Source organism: Kogia breviceps, chromosome 1 (genome assembly GCF_026419965.1).
Source record: "Kogia breviceps isolate mKogBre1 chromosome 1, mKogBre1 haplotype 1, whole genome shotgun sequence".
Taxonomy (NCBI): Eukaryota; Metazoa; Chordata; class Mammalia; order Artiodactyla; family Physeteridae; genus Kogia; species Kogia breviceps.
Window position 1 is genome coordinate 125440354 of NC_081310.1, and position 17476 is coordinate 125457829.

The following is a 17476-nucleotide window of genomic DNA, read 5'->3' on the forward strand; positions in this document are numbered from 1 at the left end:
AGACATACAGATGGCCAACAGGCACATGAAAAGGTATTCAACATCATTAATCATCAAAGAAATGCAAATCAAAACCACAATGAGATATTTCCTCACACCTGTCAGAATACTTATCATCAAAAAGACCACAAGTAACAAATGTTGGCAAGGATGTAGAAAAAAGGGAACCCTGTACACTGTAGATGGGAATGTAAATTGGTGCAGCCACTGTGGAAACAGTATGGAGTTTCCTCAAAAAACTGAAAATAGAACTATCATTTGATCCAGAAATTCCACTCCTGGGTATATAGCTGAAGAAAATGAAAACATTAATTCAAAAAGATATATGCACCCTAATGTTCATAGCAGTATTATTTACAATAGCCAAGATATGGAAACAATCTATCCTTCATTGCTAGATGAATGGATAAAGAAAATGTGATACACACACACACACACGCGCGTGCATACACACACAATGGAATACTACTCAGCCATTAAAAAGAATGAAATTTGCCATTTGCAACAACATGGATGGACTTGGATGGTATTATGATGGGTGAAATAAGTGAGATAAAGACAAATACTGTATGATATCACTTATCTGTAGAATCTAAAAAATAAAACAAACTAGTGAATATAATGAAACAGACTCACAGATATAGAGAGCAAACCAGTGGTTACAGTGGGGAGAGGGAAGGGGGGAGAGACAAGGTGGGGTGGGGAATTAAGAGGTACAAACTACTATGTATAAATAAATAAGCTACAAGGATATATTGTACAGCACAGGGAATATAGCCAATATTTTATAATAACTATAAATGGAGTATAACCTTTAAAAATAGTGAATCATTATGTATCACCTGAAACTTATATAGTTATTATAAGTCACCTATATCTCAATTTTAAAAAAAGAAAAACAAAACAAAACAAAAGTGAGATACTTGTCCCCCCACATCAAATTAGCAATTTTCAAATGTTTCTACTCAGTGTTGAAGAAGGTGTAGGGAAATATACATACTTATGCCTACTTGGTAGGAGTGTAAAGCAGTATATCGTTTCTGCTATTAGCTTAAATATGTATAAAAATTCCAAAACAATTAAGAAGTCAATGTCTGGAGATTTACCTAAAAACACTCCCAAAGATCTGAAAAATCAAAGATGCATATTATAGTTTTATTTACCATATAAAATTGTAAACAACTTAAACATCCAAAATAGAGAATTAATTAAATAAATTTAGTAGCATCCATATGTTAAATGAACTCTAAAGCCATTAAAATTCATGTTTTAGAAGAATATTTAGTGACACAAGAAGTATTACATGTTATATTAAGCAAATTCATAGGTTTAAATGATATATATAGAAAATGGTGTCATTTTGTAACTAATTATATACACATACTCATGCATATTTTAAAATCCAGTAAGAAATAAACAACAATTTTAACATTTATTCTCACTAGGATGAGGAAATGTGGATTTTTTTTTCTTTTTCACACTCTTTTGTATTATCTAGATTTTCCTTAATGAATACACATTAATCATCAGAAAAAATTTTGCAAAATATTAATATTTTTAAATTGAAAGTTTACTTCAAGCAAAAGAACTTTTAAGAGAAAAAAAAGCAACCATAATCCTCATGCATCGTCTTACCAGAGGAAGCACTATCTTGATGTGTCAACATATCCAAAAATTATGCTAAGCATTACATCAAAAACAGAGGTGCTAACCTTGTCCCATTCAGGACACAACTGCAACCTGACCCAGGAATCAGCAATGGGATGTGGCAGATGGGGAAAGACAAGGATGTGGGATTTAAAAGCCACCCACCAAACCAACAATTAGTGTTATCATGGTATTGAACCCATGGCACCTGGTTCAATGATTATAAATCTAGGAAATGGGGAGGTCAGGCCAATGATTATAAATCTAGGAAACGGAGAAGCTTCAAGTAGGGGACAGAATGGTCATTTATTGAGCATATTTGAGGAGCAAAAAGGGCAAAAGCTCTCCATTCCACATAGTCTGATAGCTTTTTTAGATTGTTTCTGTTGTGGACATTCATTTTTTACTTTTCTTTCTTTTATTCCTCACCCATTCTGCAATAATATTGGCTCGATCCATGCATCTCAAGTAGGGCCAACATGCCCACAAATTGCCTCCCAACAACACGTAGCAGGGCCTTTGTGTCAACTTTAATCTAGCTAATAGAATCCTTCAACCCACTGGTCACAGTGATGGCTTCAGAGGTGGGCATATGAATTCAGTCAGACCAATCAGTCTTTCCTGGTATTTAATCACAGTTCTTGAGAAATATAATTATTTGGGGCTGCCAGCAGCCATCTTGCCTATTCATGGAGAAAGACTACCTGAGAATTAAGCTAAGCAGAGGCAAGCAAATAAGACAAAAACATGATAAACATTATTTGAAGTGCTGGATCCAACTATTCCTGAAGCCAGTGTTGTTCATGAACTTCCCAGGTACTTGAGCAATTAATATCCCTTTAAAAGAAAGTATGAGTTAGGCTACTGTCATCTGCAACTGAAATATTCCTGATTAATACAGCTTCTTTCTCTTCTTCTCATTCTTTTCAGTTTTTTTGACTGATGCAATTAAATGGGCTTTGGTCTTTTTCCTCTCAAAAGGAGCCCCTGTCCCTGGAAGAAGTAGCAGTAAAGGGGTCTTATGCTTCATGTCTCTTTTAGTCATTAGCATGATATCTAAAGGACTTGATAGGTGCATAGGTATAAGGGAAAAATGTTTGATCTAAGTTCATAGATCCAAATTAGTCTTTGTGTTTCCACGGGCTCCATCCCAGTTTACCAGGGGAGTAAATCAGACAGGGAATTAAAGCCGTAACTTAGCTATTAACAAAATCTTAATCTGCTCCTTGGGAAAACATTAATAGCTACCTAGAGAGGATATAGACAGGACTCTGGTATATCCCACTAACCGTGCTCTCATATTCCTGGACACATAGTTACACTGTATATTGCAATCTCCCCTGTAGTCCGATGTGGTGATATGACTAGGTTCAGCCATTAGAATGTTAGCAGAAATGCATTTCATTTATTCATTCAATAGTTATTTCTGAGCAGCTAAAATAGAACCGAGGGTGGGGACTTTGAAAAGAAGTTAAAGAGCAATTTTCAGGACCTGGACACAAAGGATAGGGGTGGCATTATTTTGACTCAAAGATAATGGAAAGGAGCTCCTTTTATCCCTTCTGCCATGGTCAACATGGTTCTAGGAGCTTGGTGGAGGGAGTGCAGGTATAAGTCTGCAGAAGCTGAAGGAGCCTCAAAAGGAGAAGAAGCTTGCAGAAGTCAGGAGCCAGAGAGGGTCTGACAAACATGAACATGAGCTGTGCACAGGATCTTTGTTGGAGAGTAGCCACCACCTCTATCACTAGTCAGCTCTACTAAAGAACTAAGCATATACTCATTCACACAGTGCCAAGCACTGAGGAGGCACTAGAACCACAACGAAGATGAAGACAATCTATTCCCCTGCAAAAAAAGTTACGCACAAGATGTTCTGGGAGCCCAGGGAAGGGCCTGAAAGAAATTCCCAGGAAGGCTTCACAAAAGAGAGGTTATTGGGGCTGACTCTTAAGTAGAAGTCTACATTTGGACAAAGGTATGGAGAGCATTCCAGCGAGACGGAACAATAGCTGGAGAAGTCTGGAGGTGAAAAAGAGCTGGACATATGCAGGAAATGGCCAGAACTTCTGTGGGATTGGAACATAAATTCATTCCGAGAGTGGCAGAGAAAGACTGCAGTATACATGAGAAATGACAAGCTTTACATTATATGAGCTAATATTGTAGGAAATTAGGCCAGAAGAAAAGGAAAAGAATCAAGAAAGCATCCACATGGATGGCACCAGCAGGTATTCATTCATTCAGCAAAGGTTTCTTGAGCCCCTGCTCTGTGCCAGGTACTGTTTCAGGTGCTTGGATACATCACTGAACAAACTAAAGAAGCTTTCCCTTAAGGACCTCAGAGCCTAAGGTGGGGACAGGCAGTTAACAATAAATATATAACTGGAAAAGACAAAAACTCTAAATCAAAAAGATACATGCACCCCAATGTTCATAGCAGCACTATTTACAATAACCAAGATATGGAAGGAAGCTAAATGTCCATCAGCAGAGGAATGGATAATGAAGATGTGGTACATACATACAACAGAATATTACTCCACTGTAAAAAAAAGAATGAAATAATGCCATTTGCAGCAACATGGATGGACCTAGAGATTATCATACTAAGTGAAGTAAGTCAGACAGAGAAAGACAAATATCATATAATATCACTTATATGTGGAATCTAAAATGTGATACAAAGGAACTTATTTACAAAACAGAAACAGACTCACAGACATAGAAAACAAACTGACTCAGTCAAGCAGATAATACCTAAGAGAAGAGTTTCCAGACAGAGAAGGAAAAAAGGCCCTAAGGTTGAAGGACCAGCAAGGAGGTCAGGGAGCCTGGAGTGAAGTGACCGAGGGGAGAGACGTGGATGATGAGGTTGGAGAGCTGTTGGGGAGCTGAATTATGTGGGTTCATGCGGCCAGTGTAAGGGCTTTGGCTTCTAATCTGAATGAATTGGGAGCCATGCTGATGGGATAGCTGCAGTGGAGAGTAAGTTACCAAATATGTCAGAGAGAAGGAAGAAGTTCTGTAGCGACATCCTTGAGTAGAAGAGGGGAATATGGCAAAGTGCAAAGGCAGACGGACTGGCTTTACCCGGGAGCATGGGTAGTTAGTGCACCTGCAGGAGCAGCCCGAAGGCCAAGTCTGTGGGTGCAGATGGTCACGGTCGGGTGGATGTGGGGTGGGAGTCTGTGGACTTCCTCCTCTGATGACTTCAATTTTCTCATGGAGTAGGAAGCAAGGTCATCAGCTGAGAGTGAGGGGGTGGGGTGGTGAGGGGAGGAAATTAGTTAACTGAGAGAACAAAAGGACCAGGAACTAATAGAGTGATTGCCTGGCAGCATTAAGGACCCACTAAAGGTTCGTGGTCATGAATTTAAAGTAAGACTAGTCCGCGTGCCTGTGTGTTTTTCTCCAGTCTTATTCAGCTACACGGTTGGAAGAGGAAGAGAGTTGGATTTAACCAAGATTGTGGTTTCACCAAATAAGTTTGAGGAAATGAGAGAGGAACAAGAGCATCAACAATGTACAGAAGAATGTAATTATCACGATTGAGCATGGAATTGAAGCCAGTAAGGAGAAGAATGAGGACATCAAAGGGGTGAGGGACAGTGTAAACAGGGAAGAATCAATAGAGTATGGTCCTGGTGGCCAAGAGGTTGTTTGGGCTGGGGTACTATAAGAGAATGAGCTGGAAAGATAGGAGATGGGGACGAAAGGTAAGTACGTTAATTTGAGATTATAGAAGAGCTGTCATCGTCGGCAATGACAAGGCACAGGAGTGAGTGGCTGAGGTGGGGTCAGATAGTTGGAAAAACCACATGTGGGTGAGCCATGCTAGAGGTAAAGATTCATGAGTCATGGGGGCTTGAAGCCATGTTAATACTGAGGATCCCAGCAAGTGTAGAACGAAGAGAGAAGAGGGCTGAGCTCAGAGCCGTGGGGAGTTCAGCACCGGACAGAGGGGAGGCCAAGAGGAGAAGACAATCACAAGACACCAACAGAGGAACAGTCTGAAGAGAAAGCTCGCTGGCAGAGTCAGACTCCTCAGAAAAGTCAAATAAGGTAAGAACCAAACATGGTCCTTAAGACTTCGCAGTAACGCATCATTGATGAATTTAGTAGCAGCTGGTGGAGTGAGGAGTGAGGAAGAGGTAAAGAAATCAGGGCAGCAAGTGTGGACCCCATTCTCTTCAAAGAAGCTCAGGAGCAAATCAAGCCAGTTGTTAGACTATATCTGTTAGTTAGTCCCCTCTGGCTATAAGCTGAGCCCACTGATAGCTCCTTCCCTGGAAATGCAAAATGAAAAGAGAAAACACCAAAATTACTTCATTGCTTTAAATCATACAGATCAGTATGCACATGTCCGTAAAACACTGCTGCCAAGACGACAGACAAAGTCTGGAAAGCCCACCCTTCACTTCATTCATCTATCACCTTATTCTCTCTGTTGCTGTTAAATAACCTTAATTTAGATGCGGACCTGCCTCTTTCAGACACAGTGAAACCGTTATCACTTTTGGATTGGAATATTGCCTATTTGAGGAGGGAGAGGTAGTGAAGAGGGCCTGAGGGCATGTACCAGATGTAGGTGTGACAGTGACCCCACAGGCTGGAAAGCCCAGTCACAGTCCAGGTTGAACCACAGATGTCTGGAGAATTCAGCCATTCCTCAAAATACTTGTATATATTTTCTTAAGGGCTTACTACTTGCTTATTTGAGAAAATGAGAATGAAGGGATGAACCACCAACTTCATAGGATTGTTGGAGAATATGTTGTTGGTAATTATGAAATATGCTGAGGGAAAACAAGGCCTTATAAATGATATTTTAGTTATTCTAGCTGTTTTGAAACGTTCTTGGGCATGGACTGGGTTTAAACCATAAATAAGGAAAACCTACTTCACCTAAGTTACTGACAAAGGCATGTAATAATAGGTGACTTCAGGATGTTCAATGCAATCATCTTCTAAGTATTCTATTATATGAATCACAATCACTAATATTAGGCCGATGTCTGGGGTAGGCAAGGAACCCTAAGAAATTCAATAGATGAATGCTACCTGGGGAATCCCAGATCGGCTCTGTATTACCTGTATTTGATAGATGAGAAGGTAATGTAAATGGCCAATATCACACAACTGTAAGTGCCAGAACCAGGATCAGAACATACATCTATTTGACTCCAGTGCTGGCTATGAGTAAAATTCACAGGCCAACTCCACGTGTGGTGCCCTCTCCAACCACCACGCCGGACATCCACGCTGGGGCTTCCAGGCACCCCCCAGGAGAGACCTGAATTAACCAACACAGGTGAGGAAGAACCAAAACCCCAGACATGAATGAATATCTTCTAGTCTAGAATGTCTTAGACATTCACAGTCAGCCTTGTCTTCTTTCAAGTGTGTTCAGCTTATACAATTATACTTGTTACCTGATGCTCCAATAACGCACCTTTCAAAAAATTTCTCCTCCCTCTCTTTATGCCCTTGTATCTGCACTTTCCAACCCTTCCACAGTTGTCTTTGGTTGAATGTGTAGATTTTTGTCCACTTGTTTTCCACAAGCTCTGCTCTTGGATCACAAGACAAAGGGAACATGCTCACAGGAGTCATCCAGCTATGTGCACATGTTGTTTATGTTGTTCTTTGCTTTTCACCTTTGGGCACCTGCTTCAGAAAGCCCATTTGGGTCATCGTGCTTACCTGGGTTCATGTTCATAGGCCTTGTCAGTTCTTTGTGAGCACCTGAGTTTTATGCAGACAGAATGGGTCATTCATCCAATGAAGTCTATGGCCATTTCAATGGCTTCTGTAGGAGGATATTGAGTGTCGTGTGTGATTTCAGCTTTTCTTGTGAGGAGCTTCAACCCAGTCGTGGACTAAATTATTTTATCAGTTTTAAATTTTTTTTTCTTTTTCTTTCTTTTTTTTTTTTGGTACGCAGGCCTCTCACTGTTGTGGCCTCTCCCGTTGCGGAGCACAGGCTCCGGATGCGCAGGCTCAGCGGCCATGGCTCACGGGCCCAGCCGCTCCGCGGCACGTGGGATCCTCCCAGACCGGGGCACGAACCCGTGTCCCCTGCATCGGCAGGCGGACTCTCAATCACTGCGCCACCAGGGAAGCCCTAAACCTTTTTTTTAAACTTGTCCCGTTAAACTACAGAACTGGAACCTACTCATGAATGGTTTCTTTCTGCTTTCACTCGAGGAGTTCCTGACATACCAGAACCTGCTAATTAACTGGCTTGGAGACTTTTACAGTAGCCTCTGTAAATGTTCCAGCGTGCAGCCCTCGCAGTCCTGACTCCACACTGCTGATCCCGCCGCAATGCACCCTCTATTAAACACGCTACCCCTTCACACCCCCGGTCCCCAGCTTTCACCACACTGCCGTTCTGCTTGCAGTGCCCTCCTCTCTCCCCGGTTTTCCTCCTTAACGAAGGCGTTCCCTGGGGGTGTGACGCCTTTGCCTCTGTTCCCAGCCAGGTTCCTCAATCCCACAAAATTCAGTCTCACCAGCATCCTTACGGGGACACGATGTCACCTTGATATGGGCTCTCAGATTGAGGGCTGACTGAACCTGGTCTGTCCTCGCTTCTACTTTCCACTTCCAGCCTCGGCAAGGATGATACCAACTTCTTTCTGGAAATAACCCACTCAGTTGAACAGTTAACACAAAAGCCCCCTAACTGGTCTTCCTGCTTCCAAACCTGCCCACCCTACACCTCCACCGCCCACCCCCGCCCGACATCTCCTTCCACACAAAACAGCCTGGGAGCGCTCCCCGAAAATGTAAGACGGGTGTTTCTCTCTCTAAGATGCCCATCAACCTTAGAATAAGTCTAAGTCCTTACCAGAGCAACACTGCCTGGGACATGCCCACCTGGGCAGGCCCTCTCTTACCACTGTCCTCATGGTCACTGCTCTCCTGCCTCCCCTCTGCCCCTGAAAGCCCAGCTCCCTTCTGCTTTGGGGCCTTTGCCTCAGGGGCTCCCTCCACTTGCAATAATCATCTGCAGACGGCTGGTTCCTTCTTGCCTTCAGGTCTCAATCCAGAAGCCGCTTCCTCTGGGAGCCCTTCCCTGACCACCACACACACACACACACACACACACACACACACACACACGCACGCATGCACAGTCAGTCATTCTATGGCATCCTCCAATTTTATTTTTGATAACAATCTTCGGGGGAGGGAAGGATTGGGAGTTTGGGATTAGCAGGTGCAAAATATTATATATAGACAGGATAAACAACAAGGTCCTACTATATAACACAAGGAGCTATAGTCAATACCTTGTGATAAACCATAATGGAAAACAATTTTTTAAAAAATCAAAATTCTAAATCTAAAAAAAATACCTACCCTGCAATTATCACTACAATCCTTTGCTTACCTGTCCCTGTGTCTCACTCATAGAATGTAAGCCCCTCTTGAGCAGGGACCTCGTCTGTCTTGTCACATCTATTACATCAGGCACATAATAGATGCTCAGAAGATGTTTCTCTGTTGAAGGCGTTTGTGACAGGAGCTGTGCTAGGTACTGAAATGACACCGGTGACATTTCTGGACCAGTGGAGACACTGGTCTCCACAGTTTAGAGGCGGAAACAGACAAGAAAATCTCATTGAAATTCAAGAATACTTTAAAAGTGCCCTGGTGATGCACTTTGGTGGAGTTCCATATGGGAGCCAAGCCCTACCCTGGAGTTAAAGCACCATGGCATCCAGAGCAAGGATAGGTGAGCTTCGGCAGAGATTTGGTACTGAAACCAAGTGGCTGTGTCCTGAAGTTAAACACTGAAAACCAAACTGAAAATAAGGCGATTCCTGGTTAAATACACCAACTCTGTTACTAACTCACCCTGCTGTGCAAATTTATTAAAGCAGTCAGTCTCCAAATAAACAACTCCTGAAACTAATCAGGAAGTAGAAAAACATAAAAATAATCCCTAGCCCACAACACACACCCACGAAAACAAGAAATAAAGAAAAATGTTCTACATAAAATCCATGGGGCCAAACTTGTCCTCAATTAGTGGTGCAGGCTGCCAGCTAAAGTCAATGGAGGTTTTCAGTCCAATAATAGAGGCAGGATTTGGGGCCCACTACTCATTGCATTCACTTTTAGGTAATAAATCAGGAATGTCAAGTGGGTGTGTGTTGGCCTCCCTGACACAATAATTAAACCGAATAGCACTGTCTTCCACTTTGAGATCCACTGGAGCTCATAGCGGCCAAGAAGGTTCTGAAGTGTGTGCGTGAAGAGATGCCCCTGCATGAACTATGTCAGGCATCACTCGGGGTGGGGGAGAGAGCTCTTCCCCCCATGCCTTTCCCATGTTCAAAAATAATTAAAAATTTCAAGATGGTGACAACAGAACATTGAACCAAGTCCAGGGTCCTTCTGAGCACAGGATCTTATATGGCTGCACAGGTTGCACACTCATGAAGCTGGCCCGACAGTAAAAATAATTCTGAAAAGGAATTACTTTCCAGAATTACTCATCCCAAGCTCATATAAACCTCATCCCAAGCTCGGGATGAGGTTTAGAGCTCTCCATAAGCATCACAGCTGACAATTTTTGAGCACTTTCTATATGCTGGGAACTGCTCTAAGTACTTTACTTGTATTAACTCATTTATTCTTCACAATAAACCTATTAGATAAGAAGCGTAATTATCCCCATTTTTTTGTTGAAGAATTTGGGCTGCCCGAGATCATGCAGCTTGTTAGTGGCTGAGATTCGAACTCACAGAATCTAACTCTCTTAACCACCTTCTCACCATGTTAGTCAATGCACATGCCATTCTATGTTTGTCTCATTCTGACAAGCCTCTCACCCATATCTCCTGAGACCATATCTCCATCACAGACTGTCTGAATTCAAATATCCACTTGGTGGCTTGCTACGTGTGTGACCCTGAACAAGTACCTTGACCATTCTAAGGCCACATTTCCTCATATGAATAAAAGTGATTAAAATAGCACCTATCTCATAGTATTGTTGTGAGGACTAATTGAGTTAATTGAAATGAAGTGTCACGTGCATAGGAAATACTAGTAAATGTGAGTTGTTGCAATGATTATTATTACTATTAGTAGTAGTACTATTTGCAAACCTTACATAGAAGATTTCAAGCTAATTGCAGCTATTCACTCTCTTTCCTTCTATTTGCTGGAATTTCTAGTAAAGAGGAACTATCACCTATCATATTTTGCTTAGGAGTTTAGCCCAAGAAAAACAATAAAAATAATAATAGCTATCATGTATTGAAACTTATCATATACCAGGAACTTCATATAGATTATGTCATTATTCTTCAAAACCTATTAAAGAGGATGTCGAGATAGTTACATAGAGAAAGAATGGTCTTTTTAACAAATGATGTTAGGGCAAATAGATATCCATCTATATATACAAAAGAATAAAGGTAGACCCCTACCTCACACCGTATACAAAAATTCAAAATGGATTAAACATCTAAATGTAAGAGCTAAACTACAAAACTCTTAGAAGAAAACATAGGAGTAAATCTTCATGACCTAGGGTTAAGCAATGGTTTCTTAAATATGACATCAAAAGTGCAAGTTACAAAAAGATAGATAACTTGAACTTCACCAAAGTTAAAAGCTTTTGTGCTTCACATGACACCATCAAGAAAGTAAAAAGACAACCCTTAGAATAGGAAAAAAATATTTGCAAATCATATATCTGCTTGTATCCAGAATAAAGAACTCTAAAAACTCAACAATAAAAAGAGAACCCAAATAAAAATCAGCAAAGCATTTTCTCCAAAGGAAATATAGAGATGACCAATAAGCACATGAAAAGATGTTCAGCATCATGAGTCATTAGGGAAATGCAAATCAGAATCATAATGCAATACCATTTCACACCCAATAAGACGGCTAAAATCAAAAGGACACACAATAACAAGTGTTAAGGATATGAAGAAATTGGAACCCTCATTTATTGTCAGTGGAATTGTAAAATGGTACAAATGCTTTGGAAAACAATTAGGCAGGTCCTCAAAAAGTTAGGCATAGAGTTTCCATATGATCCAGCAATTCTACTTCTATGCATATTGCCAAGAGAAATGAAGACATATGTCCACACAAAACTTTGTACACAAATGTTTATAGCATTATTTATAATAGCCAAAAAAGTGAAAACAACCCAAATGTCTATCAACATATCAGATGAATAAACAAAATATAGTATATTCATACAATGGGAGATTATTTAGCAATAAAAAAGAATGAAGTACTGATAGATGCTACAAATGGATTAATCTTGAAAACATTAAGTAAAAGAATCCAGTGACAAAAGACCATACAAAGTATGATTTCATTTATATGAAATGTCTAGAAGAGATAAATCCATAGAGACAGAAAGTAGATTAGTGGTTGCCAGGGGTGAGGGAAAAGGAGGAATGGGGAATGACTGCTAATGTGTATGGGTGTCTTTTGGGGGTGATGAAAATGTTCTAGAATTAGATAGTGTTGATGGTTGTACACTGTTACATATACTAAAAAAACACTGAAATCATGTTAAAAGGGTAAATTTTATAGTACGTAAATTATATCCCAATAACAGCTGTTAATAAAAACAAAATCCCCCAATCCTAATGAGGTCAGTCTCATTTTCCCTGTTTTGTGGACAAGGGAACTGAGGTCCAGAGTGGGTAAGTAACTTGCTCAGGGTCAAAGAGCAGGGCAGTAGGTGATTTAAATCACCATGCATCTCATTTCCACCTCTATGCCTTAACTCAACTGCCTCCAATGCTTTGGAAATGAAAAAAATTCCTCCTCAAAAGAAGGAAGAGCCTCCAGCCACAGCTGGCTTAGATCTGAGTTCACTTAATTCAATCCTCATTTTCCCAAGTCCTTTATGCCAGCTTCATCCTAGGTTCCGGGCAGATGGGCATGGGTAGAGGCACACAGGAAACCTGAGAAAGGTCATAAACCTTATGTCAGTGTGACCACCGACCCAGACTGTGGCCCACTAGCTCCAATCGAGAAGTTTATCCCAACAATCGATAGTAATGGCAGAGGTTCAATTCAATTGCTCACAAATCCCCATCCATCATTAGGACAGCAGAGTGATGGGGCTGCTTGCTAGGACCTAGTCTTTCACATTCACAGGCTTAATGCAAGTAGATGGTCCTTTATCCCTTAATGATTCCCCATTTCAAAGCACTGACGCTTCCCCTAAAGTAGTATCCAATACATCCTCCCAGTATTTATTATACATAGTATTTACTATGTGCTATATATCATAATTATCCACTGACCTGTCTGCCTCTACCACCTCCTCTGTGCGATGCTTTAAAGGAAGGACTGTGTTCTATTCATTTTAAAATTTCCCACACCATGGAAATTTCCCATCACTTATTAACAAAAGTTCTAGTACCATTTCCTGAGTGTATACTGTGTGCCAGGCTCTGGGCTAAAGTTTTATGAACCTGATCACATATTGATTTTCCCAACGACCCTGTGAGGTAGAGGCTTTCACAACAACAATTTCACAGCTAGTAAATGGTAGCCCAATAAACCTCTTTGAATTTCTCTAAAATTTATCCTTAGTCAGTGTAAATATTCTTCTTTCTAGCTCACAGCCATGGTAAAGACATGGTTATGTTTTCATTGATTTAGATCTTGTTGTATACACCTGGCAAACAGAGATGCCAGGCAGGGTGGCAGCCACTGGAACATAGCAGACACAGAGCACTCTCTTGGATTTGATCATAAATACCATCCCCAGGGTCAGCTGCCTAAATTCCAATCTTTCCATTCATAAGGCAATTTTATACAACTGTGCCCTTGAGAATGACCTTTGCTAGAATTTCTATTATTATACTAAAACCAAGTGAGGAACAGTGATGTGTTTTTAAAGTCTGAGTAATTTAGTTGAATGTCTTTGTTTTTCTTTTTGGTGAAGGTTGAAATATTTTCCTACTATTTCGGGTTATTATTCTGACCAAAGGCTATTGCACCCCCATTCTGACAGTTGGTAACAATTTTCTGGAACTTAGGAGATCACCGTTAGTGACTAAGGCAAGTCAAAAAAATAGGACTACGGTGCTTCTATTCACAATAGGCTAGTTGAAGAACCTGAGGTGTTTTACTTACATCCCAACCTCTCATAACGTTAATTTTTAAAACCAGCTACCCACTTCAAAATCCATCAGCCAGGACTTGAAAGGTGATCTCCTCCAGTTCCTTCTTTGTGATGGCAGCCATGGGCAGGATTCCCACCCCTTTACCATCTCTCCACAGCACTCACAAAGGCCCATTTTAAAGGACCTTCCAGTTCCAACTTCACACTCAGGGACAGAATTTAAGACGTCAGTTCTCACTGGCACATTCCTGAGAATAACCGAGTAAAGCATGAACTACCCCCGTGGCCACCTTCTGTTGGCCCAGTGCTCCATCTTAGATTACCATTTGTACCCCAGGCAACCAGGTCTCCAAGGCTGTACTGTTTTTGCCTGTTCCCACCTCACTGTACTGCCATCTAGAAGTGGGGCTTTCTTGTTGCAGTGATGTGGCTTTTCTGGTGGGGGAAAAGAGTACAAGGTTTCTATTTTTGTGTCAGTTTTGGCTTGGGGTGTGTATTTGTTTTGTTTTATTCCATTTTGCAGAGGGAGGTTTATGAAATGGGACTTCCTTTTTCTTTAATGACTTGCCCTCTTTTCTTGGATCCCACCTCCCTTCCACCTCTTGGTGCCCCTTCATTCCTAATCTCCTTGCCCCCAGGAACTCAGCACCCCCATACTACCAACCGGATCCCCTAAGTCTGCATGTGACCCAAGGAAAAAAAAATGAGGAGTTGGGAGAAGAAAATATTTGATGTCAGTCAAGACAACAGGCAGGGTTAGTTTGGAGAAGCCATGGGCTATTGGAAGCTAGGGTAACCCACATTCCAGCCAGAGGCTCCCCAGATCTTTGTGTAGGTATGAAGAAAACTGCCCACAACCCAACTTACCCATTCTGTGACCTCTGGAAACCCAAACCTCTGCTCCAAATTTCTGCTCATTCCGGGGATCCCTCCTCAAGGTCTTTGGCTCCAACTTCTTAACTAGCTGCCCCCGTCCCACACACACCAACCCTGGTATGGAATCCTTTGCCTTCTTCATTTTCCATAATCAAAATGTAAAAATCCATCACCCACCTCTTTCACAAGTTTATAAACTTTACCAAAACATCCCAGGCAAGTTTAAGATCCCTCACCCAACTCCTACATTCCACTCGCTCAGCTCCAAACTCTTCTCCACTTACCATGCAGAGCAGCCTCCCTTCCCCTAGGTGCCTGTGGGGGGAAGACACCGCTCCCCTATCACCCATCAGGACATCTCTTGAGCCAAAGACACTTCTCCCATCATAGAAAGTCTATTGCCAACTTATTAGAATAATAAAATTTTATCTGCCCTGTTACTGTGGGAAACCCTGGGATTGGTCCCAAAATGGGAAGAAGTCATGTTCTCCTGAGATGCTGCTGGGAGCAAAGATGAAGTTAAGTCATAGGGAGGGAAGGCAGGCAGAGATTGAACAGGTAGATGAACACTTGAGCTGCTTGGATGCTAGACAAGGAAGGAGAAGAAGAGAGAGAGAGAGGAGAAATGTTCAAGGGGAAGAAAAATCAGTGATTGGAGGTCTGCAGGAAAACCTTGGTGACAAAGACATCAAGGCCAGGGCAAGAAAAGCCCTCACTGGAGTTAGGCTCTATGGAGACTCATGAAGGCTCACTCCCAGTAGCTGGGAATCTGGGTCTCTTGGACTGCTGGAGTCTTCTTATCCATTGCTCCTGAGCCATGGGCAGGCTCTGCTGCAGAAGTGAGGTATTTGACAGCTCAGCCTCTGAACTTTGGGACCCTGGAGTCTTACAAGAGGCTTCAGAGTACTTTTGCTTCCCTCAGCATCATGCGCTCTCTGCAGCCTCACAAGCTGATCTCAACAACACTTGTGCTCACTCACTGCAGGCAGGGAGTATGGGTTCGAATCCTGATTGAGCAATTAACCAGCTGTGTGACCAGAGGCAATTGTGTAAGCTTCAGTTTGAAACTCAGATTCTTCACCTATCTAATGGAGACGGTAACACCTGCCTTACAGGGATCATCTGGAGACTAGAGACAATCTATAAAAGGCACAGGCCTGACACAGAGTGGCACTCAGTAAATGGCAGCTGGTTATGTATATGAATGTATATGAATCGTTTATGTTTAATTATCATCGCAAACAGTAATAAAAGTCGCATGTCTCATTAATTTTGTTGTAAGTTTTATTTAACTATGACCAGTGGTGTGTTGATAAATATACACTACTCATTATAGTTAAATTATAACCAGATGGAGGTGGGTGGGTGGCAGGAGTCTGATTTGTAGCATTTGCTGACTTCCGTGGTGTCAATTCCCCCACCATGGCCACTTTTGAACCACCAAAGTGACATCACTGAGCGCGGGGTTGGGGAGAGGTGGGGACCATCAAGAGCCACGTGAGGGCCTCCAGCATATCTCTGACTATGATGCTCAGATCAGTTTGGATATGTCCAGATGTCACACATTGATGCTCACAAATTACAGTCATGCACTTACAACTAATAAAAAGAGGAAACATTATATAATATTCCCACTAAGTCTAGAATAGCCTCTTAACAGGAAGCAGAGCTTGCTCCTTTAGCTCCATTGCTATCATGCTATCACTGATAGCTATCACTTCTTGTCACTGTTTGTGTTTTCATACTTTTTCAAGAAACAAACCCCTAAGTGTATGTGTGTGTGTGTGCACATACACATGCGTGTGTGTGCACTGGCACAGAGGTCTAACACCCTCTTCTCTAACGATTCACATAAATATGGATTCTATTTGAAAATCAGCCTTGACTAAACCAAACTCATCTAATAGCTTGTAACATCCATTTAGTGGTAGATAAAATAAAGGAAAATTACATTCTCCTTCATTTAAACACTAAGCTCTTTTAATTGTTTTATTTTAAAAAAAACTAATTTCCCCACTGTAATTATCAATATATTCCCATCACCCCAGGAAATAAATAGACTCCTTTCAGGGTCATTTTTAACACCTGTAAATCCCCCAGATGTTAGAATGAGTCTGTGAGAGCTAAAGAGGAAAAGCGCTTGTTTTGTAGTCTGGCAGTTTCTCAGTTTGCTTTTTATTTTTTTAAATCCTTTCATTGTATTTCTGATTAGTACTGAATAAATAATGTTTGGATTAAAAATCCCTACTGTATGATTAAACTCAGCATTCTTGCTACTAGTTTCCCAGATTGAACATTTAATAAAAAGGCATCAAGGTCTCAATGTTAAGAATCAAAATGGTCATATATAGTACTGAAGGGGCCAAGAGGTCATCTCATTTTCACTTCGCAAAACAGCAAAATGAGGTCCAGAATGATACCGTAACTTTCACACATGGGGTTGTACGACCTTTTACACTATTCTGGACAAACATATCTACCCCCAACTTCCATGTCCTCATCCCCCTGCACACACACACACACACACACACACACACACACACACACACACAGTGGGATGTACTGTCAAAACTAAAACACTGGATATGCTAAAAAAAAATACAAAAGTGAGAATTTTAATACTAATCATTTATTCTTCAACAAATATTTATTGGACACCTAAATCTATCTGATGGGTACTGCCATTCTGATACTATATATTTTAAGCTTATGATACTCCTTTCCGCTCAGATAGAAAGAAAGAAAGCACTTGTAGACTTGCCCATTGTGGTCAGCAGACACTTTACTGCCAAGATACCGCGAGGTTCGGATTTATGTTAATAACAA